The sequence below is a fragment of the Octopus bimaculoides genome, chromosome 19 (genome assembly GCF_001194135.2).
Source record: "Octopus bimaculoides isolate UCB-OBI-ISO-001 chromosome 19, ASM119413v2, whole genome shotgun sequence".
Lineage (NCBI taxonomy): Eukaryota > Metazoa > Mollusca > Cephalopoda > Octopoda > Octopodidae > Octopus > Octopus bimaculoides.
The window spans coordinates 20,292,668-20,299,281 of record NC_068999.1 but is presented as its reverse complement, the minus strand read 5'-3'; positions in this window follow the sequence as shown (position 1 = coordinate 20,299,281).

Genomic DNA, 6,614 nt, shown 5'->3' with positions numbered 1-6,614 from the left:
TAACTCGAATGTGGAATCTAAAAACAGAAACAATTCCTATCATAGTAGGTGCCTTAGGTATAATAAAAAAATATTCAGACAAATACATAACAAAAACACCAGGACTTACAAATATATATAACATACAGAAAATTGCACTACTGGGTACTGCACACATTCTACGCAAAACAATTTCAATACAGTAAACATAAGAGCACCACAGCAAACCACAGCACATACCCAAGGCGCACAGAGCTGCGCTCGGTAGTGAAGTGAAAGCACGTTATAAAAATAAAACTACTGAATAATAATAACAATATTAACACAAGCCAGCTATAAATACCTGGGAATACTTGAGGCAGATGGAATCAAACATGACATGAAGGAAAAAACAAAAACAGGGTAGCTGCAGCGACTGAGAAAAATATTGGCTTCAAAGCTGAATGCCGGAAACATAATTTCGGCAATAACCTCGCACGTAGTCGCAGTAGTTCGGTATGGCGCTGGAATCCTGAAGTGGATAGAGGAGGAGCTAAAGGAGATGGACAGAGAGTCAAGAAAGCTCCTAACGACGCATGGTGCCCGTCATCCACGTGCAGACACTGATTGCCTATACGTGAAGAGAACAAATGGACGAAGAGAACTGATAAGTGTGGAAGACTGTGTGCATATCGAACTCTTGAGCTTAATGAGATACCTAGTGCAAAGTAAGAAAACCTTTCCAGTGACAGTTAAGAACGAGGGAGTAAAGAAAGCTGAGAAAAAAGGAAAAACAAAGGAAGAAAAAAGACATGAAAAAGATTTTACGCAAGAAGGTACTACACAATGAATTCCATATAACCACAACAGAAGTTCCGGTAAAAATTAGGTGATAGTGGCTGATGAAAGGAACACTAAAAAAGGCCCTGTGTGCACTATACTGAAAGCGCAAGACCAAGCTTTGACTACGAACTGGAGGGTCAAACTTAGGAATGAGCAAGCGTCTCCGTTGTGCCGCATCTGCAATAGGGTGGATGAAATTATTGCTCATATCGCGAACGAATGACCAAGACCTGGCCTAAACCACTACAAGTTGTGGTGATAAGATCAGGTAGTGAAAGTGCTACATTGGGAACTGTCCGAAAAGTGGGGACAAGATAGACATGGTATGAGCACAAACCACAGAAAGTGGCAGATTCGGAGACTAGCAAAATCCTCTGCGATATCCCAATCCAAACGGATCAGGTGCAAGAGCATAATAGATGGACAAAATGCAGCACATATGCTATACAGTTGATGCTGTATGTCCCTTTGACACACAAATAGTCAAGAAGGGAGGCGTAAAGATACAGAAATACAACCCTCTTAAGTGCAAAATAGCCCAGCTATAGAAAATGAAGAAATTGCCTACACATGCAAATGTCTGTGTATCCATGTGCACATGCTAATATTTACAAGCAACATAAATAATGTCTACACGTCATACATGTGCAGATGCAGAAAACAAAACAAAAACACGTGTCACGAGCGATGCCGTACTAAACAAAAACAAAGCGACTTCCCACAAAAGAATATAAAAAAAGAGAAAATTAGTCAATCAATTTAAAGCATCATTAAGCAGTTATGCTCAGAAACATAGCTACCAAAAAGAATTGAGTTAATGTTCGATTTACCAGCCTACGATATGACAAATATTTTCATTCGAAGAACAAGGAAACAGTGTCATGTCAAAAAGCCAACCTTGAACAAACTGTCTCCCATTGTCACCGTCAATGCTTTAATGACAAGCCAAAACTCATTCCGGATAGGTAATCGCCCGGGAAAAGGACCGTGTTACACAGTGGGGAACAAGACTCGGGAGAAATATCTGCTGCTAGAATAAACTCTCAAAGAAACGAACTACAATGTAACCAGCACCAGGATAACTCTAACACTGGACCTGTAGCGACACCACTTAAAGCAAAACGCATAAAATGGACCACAAAGGATTATAGAGATGTGTTTAAAGCTTTCTATACTGCCCAACTAGATCCAAACAATAACATCATTGTACAAATGTATACTTCATGGAGGAACTTAGTAGGCAACGAAGCACACAGATATATAGAAGCAAATAAATCAATTAATGTACGTAGAGACATCATTAAGAATAAAAGGTTAACTTGCGCTGAAATTAGCCAAATTAGGACACAAATATCCCATGGTAGACCAAATGAAAATATCAACAATGCGGGTGAAATAGATAACAGATTCACAGAACCCAATGTACGAGTAGGACATCCCAACGACGAAGCTGAAGAAAGATTGCCGAAGAGAAGATATGCAGAAAAATTGGAGAAAGTAGACCTACGTCAAGAACACCAGAATAGAAACGACAGAATTTGAGATGAATAATAAAGAGATCATCGAGACAAAAGAGGATATTATGAGGGAACTCAGCAAGGCATGATCAATAGAGAACATCTATCAAAGCTCTCAAACAATATAAAAAATAACATCATCCTGATATATAATATTGTTCTTAGATTTTAAGATATAAGGGAAATGAATAACCTTAAATAACCTTATCTATTCCACTACTAAATTTGTAACTGGTCAATTTGGTATCAGGACGACACACCAAAGGACCGGCCATATCAATAGGCCTCATAAGTGGAAAGTAGCAATACAAAAATAAATCGAATTTTTTGCTTACCGATTTACCCGTTCTTGATGACGCTGCTAGAGGAGTAAATGTTAACATTAAAGGAGCTAGAAAAATCAAGCAAAATATAAAATCAAAAATTTTTAAAACCTTCCTGTAACCAAGGAACTAGTAAAACAACGAATACAACTAAAAGACCAACAGCTCAGAGAGTATGACAAAAGAATCAAATTTTATCGACCAAACAAGGTATTCAAGATGGATGAAAAGCATTTTCCAGGGAAATTGGCAAAAGCAAGGTAGAAGTAAAGAAGCCAATTAAGGCCCAGGAAATGGAAGAGTTCTTGAAGAAGATATGGAGCAACAAAAGAGAATATAATGCTGAAGCTCACTGGATAGAGCGTGGGAAAAGTAGACTAGATGAAGGTGAAGAGCAGAAATGGGAGGCAGTGGAGCTAAAATGTGTTCTTAGAAAATCTCATAGATGGAGAACCCCAGGACTGGACCGGATCCCTAACTTCTGGCTGAACTGATTGACAGAAGTACACCAACATTTTGCTGCATCCCTAACTGATGTCATCAGGAACCCAGAGCAAATACGTGCCAGGCTGACCGAAGGAACAACATACTTTCTACCAAAAACTGAAGACACGAAAGATCCAAAGAACTAACGACCGATTACATGTCTCATAATCACCTACAAGATCCTCACATCTATGCTAACTGAAAGAATATACACTCTCTTGGAACAGAACTCTATCCTTCCACAAGCTCAAAAAGGTTGGAAAACGAATTCTTATGGATGCAAAAATCAATTACTCATAAATAAAACGACTGCAGAGGATTGCTTTGAACAACAAGAAGAACGTGAGTATGGTACGGATAGACTGCGGGAAAGCGTTTGTAGTGTCCCACATAATTGGGGTAAGTAAATCACATATCAACCGAAAATGGGCATAAAATCACACAAATCGGAATCTCTGTCGACAATATCTATGCTTCATGACCTGCGGTCCTTTAGTAGGTGGCCATGTTTGCATGGCAAAACTCAGGCCATGCCCAATTATGAAGCCTACTTTGAGCCAGGCTATACGGGACAATGAGATAGAACAGGAAAGAGCCAGTGATTTTGTGCAGTAGATGGGGATAAGTGTTCCGTTTCTCTGGATAGGTGTGGGTGTTTCCACGAGTAGTTCTTTGAATATTTTTTGAAAATACTTCTGAAATCTGCCACTCCTCTGGGATATTTGCATTTTTTGTGGCGTTTTATGACTTTCAAGTTGTTTGGAGGATTTTTATGTATGCTTGTATGTTATTTGTTGAAGTGATAAAATCAGTTTTCGTGATGTCTGCATAGTTCAGTATGTATTCCATTAGTGTTTGTGTTTGTGTACTAAATGATCTCTAAATTTTGTTGCTGCTGTGGAGTGTAATCTAACTGTTCGGTACATGAATAAGGTTTTGCATATAAAGGTGATATCTCTGATAGTGTTCGTGGTAGTCATTGTTATGACGTTATTCACAGTATTGTTGAAACTGCTTTTGAGTGTACTGCTTGTGCAATATTACTTGAAGGCAAATCCCCCTATTTGCATATGTCTGCCAGTCGTTTTTGCTAGATTTCATCTTTTTGTTCACTTTTCTTTTCTTTCTTTTTTTTTTTTGCTTTGCTCATCTCTTAGTATTTAAGTTCTTCACTGTTCCCTTTATTGATAGATATATCTGAGAATTCCCAAACGAGGTAGGGGAACGTCTATGGGTTTCATTGTTTGTTTCGTCGCACGCAGCCCTAAGTTGGTTTTGATGTTATTTGTTATTTTGTTGTGTATGTTGCTTCCACTCGTGGTTTTGTCTTCCCTGTTGTTTCTGTAACCACTGCTTTTAGTCTTGTGGTCGGTGTTGCATTCACTGGGGATACAGATGCATGATGTTGCTGCTGATTTTGCTTTTATTGAAATAATGTTGCTTATATGAGTGAAAGCCACTTTTCAGCTAATATTCCTTGTTAGTTGAAGCTCAAATCTTTGAGGTAGTCGAAATCCCCACGGATTACAGCTTCTTGCCTTACAAAACCACCTGCAGTTACTACACTCCAGCGATTGCTCAGGCCGGTAATTTTATGCAATATCTCTGGTTTAAATTGACTTAAATTGTCCAGCCCAATTTGTTTTTTGAAGTCTTTAAATTTCCAGACGTGAACTGAAATATTCCAATAGCACACATTTCACCCGTTCTACCACCGGAAAATAGTTCTGGCAGCATGTCTGATATTTTAGGCGGATCCCTCTCCGACCAGGTATATGGCATCAATCTAAAATACTCATTTCCTGTGGTACAGCAGAGTATTTCTTAGCTAAGGTTTCTGAGTGAAAGAAAATACACTTGCAGCCGAATTGTGAGACATGAGTAACAACACTGAAGCCATCCCATTATATTTTTTAAGCAAACCTTCTGTTGATCTGAAGCTATGCGTTTCCTACCTGCCACTTTTCAAAGACAAGCACCTATACATAATATTTTATCTTTCTCCACTACGTATGATTTTTCTTCTTCCTTTAAATATTGGTCTTTATTTTCTAAAGATATTCTCTCGCCTACATAAGTTACTTCCCCATAAATAAGTTTTAATTTCTAGTTTTAATGCTGTCGGTTATCGAGCCGTCATTTCTTCTACCTTTACCATTTATGTGATGAGTTCATAATACTCACTTTGCTGTCACAACTTATTTTTCGAGATTTGTTACTTGATATTTCTTGCTACTGCTACTTTTGTTGTTCTTGGTACAGCGGCTACGGCTCCATTTGTGTTAAAAAAATAAAGGGAATAGTGATGGCGGAAGACAATTTCCTCTTCAAAGGCTGCTCCCACCCTCCTTTGTTCTTGGTTCGGCAATGAAGACGACTACTTATTGAAAATTTTCAATATCTGGAAAAGAAATTTATTCTTTCAAATTCTTTGCCCCGTAGCGCATGCAAAAGCAACATTTGATCATTCCAATATTGCCAATATTGTCCAGGTCAACTTGAAAACAAAATACAACAATAAAATTAATGAAATTAAACTTCTAAGACGGAAATCAAAACGCAGACTTGTAGATCTTCAAACAAACGATTGGAGGAGGCAATAAACAACAACCACAGCAACAACAACAACAACAACAACAACCGTAATAATACTAGTTGTAATGTAAGTGCACGCAGGGTTTTGTAGTTCAAAGAGTACATTAGGTTAACCTACTAGTGTTCGGTTTCTAAATAACACACAATTGGTATGAACACGAACTAGAAGGCATGACAGAAAAATATGAATTAGAGGAATATTATGAGATCCCTCCCCCCATAAAGAATGAGCGCAGTATTGAAACAAGAAAACTATTGAAACAAGAACACTATTGAAACAAGGAGACCAAAAGAAAAAAAACGGATAGTGTAAGTTCATAGACTTTGAAAATCCATCGTATAATGCAGTGGATACAGAAGGAATTGAAGCAAGTGAGAAATATTAGAAAGCAGAAGAGTGATCGAGATTCTGGAACAGCAATTATTCCTGCGATTTTTGATACACTTGGCACAATAACTTGACTCCTACCTAAATGGCTGAAGGATTTTGTAATTGAAACTCAAATGGTCGACCTACAGAAAAATGCAATCCTATGTTGTGCTGGAATTCTAAGAAAGCCTCTTGAGATTTGAAGAGCGTTCTTACCAACACACACGATAGCATCGCTGCTTATTAAATTAACAGGTTATTGTTTGGAATGATAATAATAATAATAATAATAATAATAATAATAATAATAATAATAATAATAATAATAATAATAATAATAATAATAATAATAATTGGTCATCGACCGAATCACGAAGGGCCACTTACTCGAAATAGATCTGCTAGCCTTAAGAAGCTACGTCACGAGAGCTCGGAGACGGTGTTGTCTCAAAAAATGTACCCTAAACAGACAGATCCGTCCCCTAGCGTCAACGTCGAAGATTGTTATGCCTCACTGTTAAT